Source organism: Heterocephalus glaber, unplaced genomic scaffold (genome assembly GCF_053883595.1).
Source record: "Heterocephalus glaber isolate CG9 unplaced genomic scaffold, H.glaber_assembly_v1.0 deba00001662, whole genome shotgun sequence".
Classification (NCBI taxonomy): domain Eukaryota; kingdom Metazoa; phylum Chordata; class Mammalia; order Rodentia; family Bathyergidae; genus Heterocephalus; species Heterocephalus glaber.
This window is the reverse complement of record NW_028258403.1, coordinates 13,509,625-13,522,520: the sequence shown is the minus strand read 5'-3', so window position 1 is coordinate 13,522,520 and position 12,896 is coordinate 13,509,625. Positions and strand designations below refer to the sequence as shown.

General features: G+C 33.9%; 1 protein-coding gene across 13 annotated transcripts in view; it reads right to left on the bottom strand.

Annotated features, from left to right (window-relative positions):
- Positions 1-12,896, bottom strand: part of Akap6 (A-kinase anchoring protein 6) — a 642,973-nt gene that overhangs the window by 321,971 nt on the left and 308,106 nt on the right. The window contains exon 1 of one of the 13 annotated variants that reach the window (XM_021246621.2): positions 10,458-10,840. The exons of 11 other annotated variants lie outside the window; for them this stretch is intronic. The gene's annotated coding sequence lies outside the window, so the exon portion shown is untranslated. Of the gene's footprint in view, positions 1-10,457; positions 10,841-12,896 lie in introns of those variants that run through there. One more of the 13 variants, XM_087197089.1, reaches the window with a different exon arrangement.

Sequence of the window (12,896 nt, the reverse complement as noted above, 5' to 3'; positions counted from 1 at the left end):
TTTCTACAACTAATTCTACAAATGCCCAAGTTAAGGTTTACTGTGCTATGATTCCATAACTGACACTTTTGACAAATAATGAGAAATTATTGGCAAGCACAAGGTCCTGAGTTAGATCCCCGGTACCAAAAAACAAAACAAAACAAAACAAAAAAAACTGATTAGGCTAGAAATAAAATGGTCAAGAATTTCACATAATAATTTTTCTAACAATCAAAGAAAAACACTATAATATATTTAACTTGTATTGATCATTAGTGTTCTCTCTGTTCTGTAATTCAAGAATGTACTAGGTTTTAGGCAGGTACCTAGACATTTTTTTTCTTTTTCTTAAGGTTTTTCTAAGAAGTGTCTGTGCGTGTATATGCATATAATTACATAAACAAAAAAGAGATGGGTAATTTATCTTAAGATAAAATAACTTACATGAGCTATACATATAAAATATAATTAATGCTAGAAATGCCATACAAGTTATTATTTATTACTGATATACTGATACACAGGTTTGGGTTTGAATGTACCTTTGTGTATCCCTAAATGAGAGGCTGGATAACTGATTCATTAATAGATCGATTGATAGATTAAGTTGCCTATTTCTATAGAATGGCCAATGAGTCTATATATTTCTACTTACTTATATATACATACAAAATCAAGGCCAGATTTTATACCCATAGCATAACTGAAACTCTAACTGAAGGGACAGAGGACAGTTTTTGTGGATGTTGTAGGAGATGGTCTCTCCATAATATGATATTTCCTTTCAAGTACTACACAAAGGCAAAACAAATTAGAACTATGACTTTTATTTTACAAGATACAAACCTGATTCACTGTTCTTAGGATAATGCTATCAAATATCTGGCAGAAAGGTGGCATTCTGTCCACCAAAATTCTAGGACATTCTTTCAAGTCAATTACATGAGGAAGGAATAATATTAATGTTAGACCTTATACACTTGTACTCTGCACTTTAAAATGTGGCACTATTGGGCCAGGTATTTAGCTCAGTGGCACTGCTCCTGCCTGGCAAGCACACGGTGCTGAGTTTGATCCCCGTACCAAAAAAAAAAAATATGGCACTATCATTTTCAATAATACAGTTAAAATTAAAATTCTAGAATTCTACTTTAAGAACTGCTTTCAAAGTAAGTTCATGAGTTATATAATAAAATGAATATCTGTCTTCACATTCATTTTTTATTTTTGACCAAAGATTAATACCCAATTTAATAACCCTTCTCATTCACCCAACACTTGATCCTTATTAATTTTTGCCTGCTTTTAAAGATAAAATCTACAATTAAAAGATTGAGAATTAAGGACCCTAGCGGGTTTTCAAAGAAGTATACAGAAATCTCTAAAAGAAATCTGAAAAACAAATGAGTTTTCAAACTACTGTACATATATTAACAAGCATAATTCTGAAAAGGACTACATATTTGATATAAATTCATCATGACTGGTTAACTAAATAGAATTATTCATATTATGTATACCTCCTAAATAAAATCTGTTATTGTAACATGTAATATCTATGCATAACACTCAATAAAAATACTTTTTAATTGTGCATAAGGACAGAAACAAATTTTTCTTTTTGCCCAGGCTCTAAAATGTCTTTGCACAGCATTGTTTGATCTTATGTTTATTTAAAATTTTGAAATCAGGGAGGAAAGAGTGATGACAGAGCCCTTTGATGGTTTTTAAAAGTCCAGCTACTTCATTTCAGTTCATATTTCCTCCTTGATTTCAGAAGTTTAGCATGACACAGATGAAGCCATTCCTTCAGCATGGTCCAAATGATAAAGACATAGACCAAAGCTGAGGATCACCCTATGATAGGCATGTAACATAAGAAACAAATACATTTGTTTATCTCTCTCTCTCTCTCTCTCTCTCTCTCTCTCTCTCTTTATTTGAGATATAGTCTCGCTTTGTAGTTCAGGCTGGCCCTGAACTCACTATGTAGCCCAAACTGGCCTCAAACTCATAGTGATTCTCCTGCCTCAGCCTCCCAAGTGCTGGGATAACAGGTGTGTGCCATCACACCCGGCTAACAAATACATTTGCTGTGAGCCATAAAGATCTGGGATCATTTGCTGCCACAAAATAATGAAAGCTACCAGAGCCAGACTAGTAACTATTGGAAAGCAAAAGGTAAGCCTAGTACTATTCAAAGGTGATATGATTTTATTGCTGTAAAAACTTAAGAATTGACTTAAAAATTTCAACAAACAAAAAATGTAACCAGTGGAGTAAAAAAAAAAACCTAGAAATTAATACTTACATATACAAATAACAAGCTTTTGAAAACTGAAGACTACATTAATCATATAGCAACAACAAAGATAAAATGCCTTGTAATAAACTCAAGAGAAACACAGAAAACCAAAATACAGAAAACATTAAAACATTACTGAATAATTTTTAAATGAACAAATGGAATAATAGCACATGGAAAAACTCTATCATTAAAACTCCATCATTAAAATAGAAACCTTCCCTAAGTTGTTTTATAAATGTAATATGATTTCTAATTCAACAAGTTTACCTTCTGTATGGGGAAAGTGTTGAATGATGAGAATGAGAAATAGTGTAATTTTAATACTAAAATGGACAATCAGAATAGCCAGAGAAAACTGGAAAAAAAGGTCAAAAAGGGCAGACTAGCCTAGCATATATTGAAATATATTATTAAACTTCAGGAATTAAAAACTGTGTGATACTAACACATAATGCAGACAAACAATTGGAAAGAATAAGGCTAGAAAGAGACCCAAGTACATATATATATTTGAGTGTATGATAAAAGAGACATTTTAACTCAGTGAGGAAAAAATGTAATAATCACATAAATATCTGGAAAAAATTAAATAAGATCAATTATACACCCTGATAAATCTCAAATGAATCAGTTTAGTATAAAAAGATGTAAATATTAATAGAAAAAAAGCAAGTATAACCTTGAAGTGGTAAAGACCTGGATTCAAAATCTAGAGCCATTAAAAGAAAAATGTTTCACTAACATACAAACTATAGACAAAGACACTTTTAAGCATCTCTGGTTGTAGAGTAAATTAGTGCAACAGCTGTGGACAATAATTTGGCCATCTCTATCAAATTCCAAATGTATACACACATTGAGTAGCAATCCTATTTCTGACAATTCATGTCTCCAATATAGTTACACTTTTTGTGATATTACTTATGTGCAAGCCTATTCATGGCAATATAATTTGTAATATCCAAAGATTTTTAAATAGACTATTAATGTGGTATATCTGTTTAGTAAATCAGTATTCAACTATACAAATGATGATGATAAAAATGAACTCCATATTATGACATGTAAAAAGTTTCATAATATTATTAAGTTAAAAAGCAAAATGTATGGGCTGGCAATTTAGCTCAGTGGTTCTGCAGCCTGCCTCTCAAACTCAAGGTCCTGAGTTCAATCCCCAGTACCAAAAAAAAAAAAAAAATTAGATGTAAAACAGTGTATATAGAATAAAACAGAAGGAAAATGTAGAATGTATATTAATATGTGCTTATAAATGCATACACAAACTCTAGAAAGATATGCAAGAAACAAATAAGAATGAATTCCTATCTGATTAGGGTACAGAAAGGAGAAACTAGTAGAAAGAGAAACTGCATTAGAAAAGATGGAAGGACTTTTCACTGTATTATCTTTTCATATTTTAAAATGTTTGACTCTTGTGAATATATTTCATATCAAAACTATTACACAGCAACAAAAATTTAAAACCAGTTTTGCTGTGGGTAATTTAAAATGAAAGGGCAGTAGTCTAATTACACTGTCTTCAGTAAAACCTATCCTTGAGAGTCAGTTGTGTTATAATCAGTATTCAAAGGAAAACCATCACTCTGCCACTAGTTTGCTTTGGGAAATATCTCATTTCTCCATCTAAAATAGCCCTTTCTATCTATAAAATAAAGCAGCTTATCCATTCACTTCAATTCAATACTTCTACCATTAATAGCACTTGTTACTATTTTTCTAAGCACTTTTAAAAAGCTAAAAACTTCAACTGAATAGACTGCTCATTATACTATAAAATGCAATTTATACACTGATTGAATGGCTTGATGAGGACCTTAATAATACTTTGCTTTGAATGAAGAGCTTCTGTACTCAGAAGGAAAAGGCCCACTCAAAATGATAATGCAGTGCTTAGAATAGTACTATTAGTTGAACCATCTAGTAATAAAGTGTATTTGTTTCATTATACTGGGCCGCCTGTCATTTTCTAAAACAGCAGTAATAGAATAATGAGAGCTGACGTGATACAATACTGAAGATAATTAGGTTTACTGCAAGAACTTCATCTACATCAACAGAATTAAAAGGGAGGCAATGGACAAATAAGGTGAAGAGAGGAAACAGAAGTCTGATGAAAGAAACATCACTCTCAGGAATGAACATGTGAATTTCATTTATATTCCCCCACCTATCATTTAATCTGCTTAGGCATAGTTCTTGAATTGTAAAATGCAGTAATAATAATTCTTTATCTGCTGTGATAGAGACTATACTCACCAAACCTATTTCCTTTTCCTCCTGGGAATGCAGTTAATCTACATTTGCCAGGTACTTTAGGCAGCTGGGTCATATGACCGAGAACTGGCCAATGGAATGTGGATGACGATGATATACTTTGGTGCAAGATCTAATCCCTAAAGCCTCTTTGGGATCCTCTATGTACTCTACCATCCTTGTCTATTGGCTGGATTCAGAAAGCCAGAGGATTCTAAGATCCTAAAAATATGGCCTGTAGATCTACTCTGTCCAACATGGTAGCACTTGAAATGTGGCTAGTCTAAATTAAGATATACTGTAAGGCATAAATTATACATTGAATTTCAAAGATTTTGTATGAAAAAGAATTTAAAATAGTGTATTAATAACTTAATATTCATTGCATGTTGAAATGACAATATTTTGGACAACTTGAGTGAAATAAAATTTTAAAATTCATTTTACCTTTTTATTTTTGCTTTTAAATGTGGCTTATAGAAAACTTAAAATCACATATGTGACCCACTCTTTTTTTTTTTTTTGGTACCAGGGATTGACTCGGGTCCTTGAGCTTGTGCAGCAGGCATTGAAACCACTGAGGAAATCCTCAGCACATGTGACTCACTCTTATAGCTCATTATTATATTTTTACTAGTACTGCTAGGGTTGGAAGGAGCCTCAGTCCAAGAATGACTGTACAGAGCAGAGATCTCCCAATACTGTTCTATGCCACAGATCAAAATTTACTTGCAAGAGGAAGTAACAGTGCTCGATCCTTGTTCCTTAAAGAGTCTATTTTAAAGTACCCTATATAGGACCTGCCCTAGTTAGTTAAGAAAAAGGGGAATGAGGATTAGGAGAAGAGTATGTTACACATGATGGTGGCCATAATCATCATACAGTTAGTCTATAGAAGCAGTTGACAAAACTGGCAATGACAATGAGAAAAGGTATTAAGGTCAGCTGAGAATACTGACCTCCTGACGCACATTTTCCCCCCATGTATGGTAATTAACACTAAAGTGCAGAACTGCTCAGAATAATTTGATGCACACCCAACACTTCACCATTCTAACTAGTACTGACATCTGTACTGCCAACACTGCATCAATCATGAGTAGGAATGGGGGAAAAAATAAGAACCAAGAGAGTTTATGTAAAGGTGCAAATTTCCAATGATGAATGTCATTATATTGTATACCTAAAATGTACCAATAATAAATTAATAAAATTAATTTTTAAAAAAAGAAAAAAATCATGATTAGGGATGCTGCACAGATGCAGTTTAAACCACTGGCAATACACATTTTATAAAAATATTAATAATCTTATCAAGTAAATATTTCATAGCAATCTGCCAAATGAACAAGTCATGGGATGTGTGTGGGTACCTACATCTCCACAATGCTCATTCATCTTGTGTCAGCAAGATGACTTCTAAGAATAATCTGGTCATAGTCCATGTTGATTATTCCATATATGATGTGAATAATGCTTGTTAGCTAGTTTTCCTTCCCGCTTCTTTTTTTTTTTTCATGCCGGGATCGAACTCTGCACCTTCCACTTGCGAGGCAGGCGGCAGAATCACTGAGCTAAAACCCCAGCCCCTCTTCCCTCTTCTTGACAGGAAAAGATCTAGTCTAAATGGGTCAAACACAAAAACACTGAAAAGAAGAAACAAAATCTATTTTTAAAAATATCAATTACAATTAAATTTTTATAGCTAATACCTAAACATAAATATATTATTTTGGTTCACACAAATACAAATTCTTACTGAAAAGCTTTATTTTTTTTTTTATTTTTTTTTTGGTTTTTTTTTTTTGGTACCGGGTATCGACCTCGGGTCCTTGTGCTTGTGCAGAAAAGCTTTAGTTTTTTAATCAGGTACACATGTATATACTGTACAAGCTTTATTTTTATAATAGGTATTTGGCATGATTATCACTGCAACTGTGAAAACTTTAAAAATAAAACCACATGACAGGAATATTATGTCCAATCTCTTTTTTTAAGTGATTATTGCTTGAAAAAATTAAATATGTGACATACATGAATATAATTTTTGCTTTTATACTAAATATATAATAATATAAAATATGATTGATATATATCTCAAACATATAATATGATATTTATTTAACATTATTATACTTTGTCAAAAATATTATATGAAGTTTATTCTAAACATCAATGTCGATGCTTTTATTATCTGTCACATTCATCTTCCAAATGGGTCAGATTATGCTACACAAAGAACTGAAATAAAAAAATCAAGTCAAAATGTAGTCATTGAAAGCTGAAGGAAGGGCTGGGGATGTAGCTCAGAGGTAGAATGCTTGGCTAGCATGCTTGAGGCCTTAGGTTCAGTCCCCAGCACCACCACAAAACAATCAAGGAAACAGAAGCAAGGAACAACTTTCCTAATCATACAGAGTAACAAACTCTAAATGAGTATATAAAAATTAAAATTCCTTTTTTGTTATTTCACTAATTTTTATTTTCTCATGTGTTTTAAACTTTTGTACTGTGAAACATGGCCTGCATAGATAGAACTTTACAGATCATAAATTTATATCACAACGAATAAATAGAAAGTAAACAAATGTGTAAATATCACCCTGCTGAAGAAACTGAGCATTGACAGAAGCCAAGATGATCCTCTATGTGCCCTTTTGCCTACACATGATCCAACCTATAACTTTATGGTACTTACTTCCTGGTTTCTTTCTTTTATATTATTTTACTGAATATGCATGCCTAAATAAAATAGTTTAAAGTTTTTCATCTGATCTTTATATAAATGGCATCATAGAGTATCTCAGTCTGCCTTGCTCCTTTTTTTTTTTTTTTTTTTGCTACCAGGGATTGAACTCGGGTCCTTGCACTTGCTGGGCAGGCAAAGGAACCACTGAGCTAAATCATGGGCCCTGCCTTGCTTCTTTTACCTAAACATTCATTTCTGAAGAATATTTTCCCTATCCTGAGTTTTCCTATATTGAAAAATGTTTTACTATAAAGACAAATATATATAACCTGCATGTTAGGTGTAATAAATAATAAATGAGCAGTTATGCACCCATTACTCAGTTTTAGAAATTTCCTTCATTTCTTAACTGAGTTTACCTAACAGTTTTCAAAATGCTTTGACAAGAGAAAGAAAAAAGGCAGAGAAGATGTGTAAAATTATTTAACCACCAAACTATTATTGATCTGGTATTTTTAATCCTCAAACATCATGACCCACTATACCAGTAGTACAACCATGCCTGACCTCCTTCCTTAACCTCCTTCCTCCATTGAAGATGTCCTGGTCTACATGGCCACTGAAACTAACTTTTTCCTGTGGCCATGGCTGCTGAGGGTACATTGTACGGAAAGGATTGGAGGCATATGTAAATCTTACCAAGGCCTGAGTTGTTGGGAACTGCTGTTCTCTCAAGTACTCATTCTATTTTCAGTAGATGGAATGTGAAATCATTTTGTTGCTCTGGTCTTAGTACTACAGGCTATTGCCATTTCTGAGTTCCTGAGGATGCCTTCCCTGAGTGCTGTGCCTGTATGTCATTTGGTGATTTTCACTTCCTTCGGGGAATATTTAGCTTGTGACAGGGCTGAACAACACCAATTTCTTCCTATATTCTCCATGATACCCCAAAGCAAATATTTATCCATTCACTTAAAAAATAGTCATTGGGAACCAATGGTGTATAAGGCACTCCTCTAGGTAATATATAATAAATAGAGCAGGGAAGGCAGAGTAAAGCTCCAGATATGGATGGGGAAAAAAATCACTGAAACTATGCTAATTACAAAGTAAATAAAATATCTAGAATAATGAAAGAAGTATATGTTAGAGAATAGTTGCCATCTTTCTGGAAATAAGTAAACTGATTTAAGTTATTTTTGGTTCTTATTTCCTGGGAGATCCTGTAAGGTCAGAAGATGCCCTCTTACAATCTTATACTCCATTGCCCTTCTGTTGCACTACATCCTGAGTGTGCTACAACTGCCAAAAGATCTCTCTCCCTGACTACAATATCTTCTTAAGGGTAAGACCAGTTGGTGTTCATAGGAAGATGGGGGGAGATTGTTAAGGTACATTCTGTACATGTATAAAACTGCTAAAATGAAAACTATTAATCTGTATAACCAATATGCAGTAATAAAAAATGTAGGATAGGGACAATTTGGCTGACCCATACAAGAGTGCTACTTCTATAAGCTCCAAATTATTAAGTATTGTGAATTTCATATCATTCAAGTTAATAATTCATGAGACTCCAATAGTATAATACAATGTACATACAATAATATTGTAGTATTTCAAGTTTATTAATTTGATATATAAACACCAGTACATTTTAAAACTTTTTTATTTGGTTTGGTTTGGGTTTTTTGTTAAAATGTGTTATCTACATGTATCAAACCCTCCATGATAAATGTAATCATTGGGCTGGGGATTTAGCTCAGTGGTTTCACCACCTGCTTCACAAGCACAAGGTCCCAAGTTCAATCCCCAGTACCAAAAAAAAAAAAACACAACTAAATGTAATCATTATGTACTACAAACATGTACTAACAAGAATAATGATTTTTTTTCATAAAATAGGGTTTCACTCTGTAGTCCAGGCTGGCCTTGGACTTGCTATGTACCCCAGGCTAGCCTGGAATTCACAATCCTGCCTCAGCCTCCTAAGTGCTAAGATTACAGGTATGCACCATCATACTCAACTTCAATATTTTTTAATCTCTTAAATCTCAGATATTTTATCGCCAGCAAATCTTTCCGGATCAAAGGTGGAAATTTAATATCCAATAAATCTAATAAGCCATTCTCAAATCCCACCACAGAGACCTCCTTCTATGGAGTGCCAAAAAGCTTCATTTGCATATATATGTGTGTGTGTGTGTGTATGTGTGAGTATATATGTAAATACACAGGTACATATACATTCCTTCATAATGAAAAGGCAATTTTTGTTTCTGAGAAATTTATCTAAAATTATGCAACATCAATGAATCTCAATTTAAGAAACTGATATATGAAAAAGTATCTCGACAGCATGAATTATGATTTCTTATTCATTTTACACACAGTTTCCATAAAAGTGGTCAGTTCTCCAAGTATAGTATGTGCTGAATCTCTTCCATTACAAAACTCTGTATGTACACATTTTTCAGGAAATCTTCTGTCATATAATGAGGTATACATATAAATTTGGATAAATGTTGAATTAAATAATGCATTCAAGTGAAAGTTCCAAAGTATCATTTACAACATTTATATACTTTTTTACATGCCATATACTCAGAAGTCAGAACTAAATCTGATGCTTTATAATGCAGATCAACATGGGAGTGAGAGGTAACAAATCTTTAGGATTTTATATTATTTACACTGACATGGGCACAAACAATAATTTAAGTGAGGTTACTTAGAAAATGGTAGTGCTGATTTTCATCTCAGTCTGAAAATAAAACTCAGACCATATTAAGCAGTTTAAAAATATATGAAAACCATATGTTCTAGAATCTAAGAGGCTTAACATTTTCTCCATTGTTTCCTATAAATATAAAAGCCTGCCTTTTGGAACTAGAATAAGGGAAATAAGACAGCAAAGAGGAAGATAAATCTTAAAGAGGCATTTTACCACATGCTTGATAAATAACACCTTGTATGAACTTCCTCAGTCTCCCTCACGTCCTAGAATTTGAGTACACTTGGTAACAACAATATGAAGACTTTCATTTGGCATACTGTCTAGGTAGGGAAGGAAACACAGCATCCATCAATACAGGCATGCTGTGTGCAGGAGAGACATTGAGACTCTCATTCCCAGTTCTGGAATTGAACAGTTTAATGATCTCCGTTTGTCTTACAAAGTATTTCACATAAACAACAACCTACCTGAACTGCACAGCAAGAAGAGATCCAAAGCACGGAGAGTCTTAAAGAGGCTGCTGCAATTTCATGTCCCTTAGCCAAGCCATCCGCTTCTGTCAGTTACTCCACCACCACCCAACAGGTTGAAAACAGAGCAGTGAAGCCCTGATCTTGTAACTCAAGTAGATTTGGTTTTTAACCAGCTGTCACTGGTTAGCCAGCCTTATAAACAGAGAATCTAAAACACAATGCATAATTTTCTTCCCGTACCTGAACACTTAAGAACTTTGGGCCTAACTGCTAAGAGGCTTGTTAAGAATTGTAGCCAATGTAGGTTTCAAATGCTCAGTCACTCGGCTCCCAGACTGCTAACTGGAATTTCATTCCACATGTGCCTCTCACAATTAGCAGAGTTATTTTAGGCACTGACCTAAGTTCTCAGAAAATGTAAGCTGATGGCAAAGGGGTGTCTAATGTGTCAGTTGCTTGGTTACAATAGAAAGCTCGTATGTGAAGTTTACATACGTAAACTATGTGTGGTACTTCTTCAACACCCCACTGCATGGGATTTTACTTTAGCTAAGGAAAAACATTTATTTTTAAATACCCAGAGGGAGATCAGACTCATCATAGATAAACAAGCAGTTGCAGTTTGTTAGTGGTATAGATGGCGATGGGGCATTAGAATTCAAGATAGGCATTCAAGTGACTGGGACAGCTGTTTAATGAAACAATTTTAAATTCTGATTGGCAGTACCCAGTCACATAGTGCAAAAAGTCCTACTAAAAGTAAACTAAATGCCCAAAAATCTTACCAATATTATTCATTACCTCTTAAGCTCTTATAGTAAAAGCTATAAATACAAAATACTGTAAATATTTTTCATAATTATGAAGTGAATTGCCCTCTCCAGTTTGACATTTCTCTTGAAAGGCATACTATTTCTAATAAAACACTCCACCTACTGGCTAATATGACTACTTTGTAGACATGTATCTCAGGAAAGAACCAAAAGAGAAACAGTGGAAAGAAACCGCATTGTGCCACCTTACCAGGGAGTCCTTCCATGCCAGTGAGGAGTGTTCTTACTCCCAGAGGCAACATGGGACACATCCACAAACCTTTCAACTTCCTCATCAACACCCTCCCTACTCAGGGTTTCCACAAAGGTCAGAATCCAAGGAGACAGTGTAAATTCCCCAAAGTGAGTAGACATAAGTTAGATATAAGGAAGCATTTTCTGGAAATTTGCTGAGAACTATTTGTCGGAAGAATCAGTCAAATCTCATGTTCAAAACAGCTCAAATTAAAGTGTGAATAGATCTGTTGGGAGTGATTAACTTCAGTGTCCCAGAAGAAAGAATACGAAGATATATAAAATCTGAAAGATCCTTCTCTTTCTCTTATTACTGTTCTCTCAAACTACTTGACAGTCTTTTCAGTACTCACCTCCTCTGGAAGCACTGTGACTCTCATTGGCTGGCTCCTAGGTGCTCCCAGGCTCTGTGTCTCTCTGCCTACCATTTTAATCATCTCTTTATCTCCTCTTCGTCTCTCTCCAAATAAGCAAATCTAGTTGACAGTTGATGTGTCAAGTTCATTTTTGCAAGGCTGGTTTAATTTCTAAGTCCTTAGTAGATGTCAATAGATGTTTGCTGAATGAATGAATTCTGGAATGTTATATAATCACAGGAACACAGATGGCCTACTTCTAGGTTCCCACCCAACTTCCCTGGTTAGTTCAGGGTAGCCAGTAGCTCTAAGAAGATACAGTTGATGTCACGTAAACTTTGTTATAAAACAAATTATAAAATTCAAGGAGTATCTGATGAAGGAACAAACAAATGAAACAACTGTATGTCAAAGATTTGGTAAGAGTGTGACTTAGGGCCTGTTCCCAGCTCCAAATTTAAACCAGGCCTTCATTAGTCAGTCAGTTCTAACAACAAATAAGACTTTATCTCCCCCAAACCAAAAGGCTTTTCACAAAGCTCTCTCTCTAATATACAGTTACTTTTCTTCTGCTACCCCAGCTCCCACTTTCCACAAGTCAAAATTTCCATTTGTGAGGATAATACAGAAAGAGAATACATATCCAGTAGTCAAAAACAACTGAAAATGTGGATTAATTACAGATTATAATGGTTTACACTGGTAGTATTTTAAGTTTTTTTCTTTGAAATAAAGAAAAAAGTAGATTTTCTGTGAAGAATGGTAAAAGTATTCAGACCACTACAATATCTCTTAGGAGTTATTTTTTTTTCATTTTTTCTATATCTGATGGCATACCCTATGACAAATTTTCATTCTTTCTTAGACAGAAAGAGATAACCCTAGTTTTGTGGTCACAGTCACTTATATCCTGGCAGGAAAAAAAGAAACATGTACTTCACAGTGGCCTATTTTTAATTCTCATTTAAATAGCTGTCTGCTCTCTCCAGCACAAAAGAAGAAAGATGACA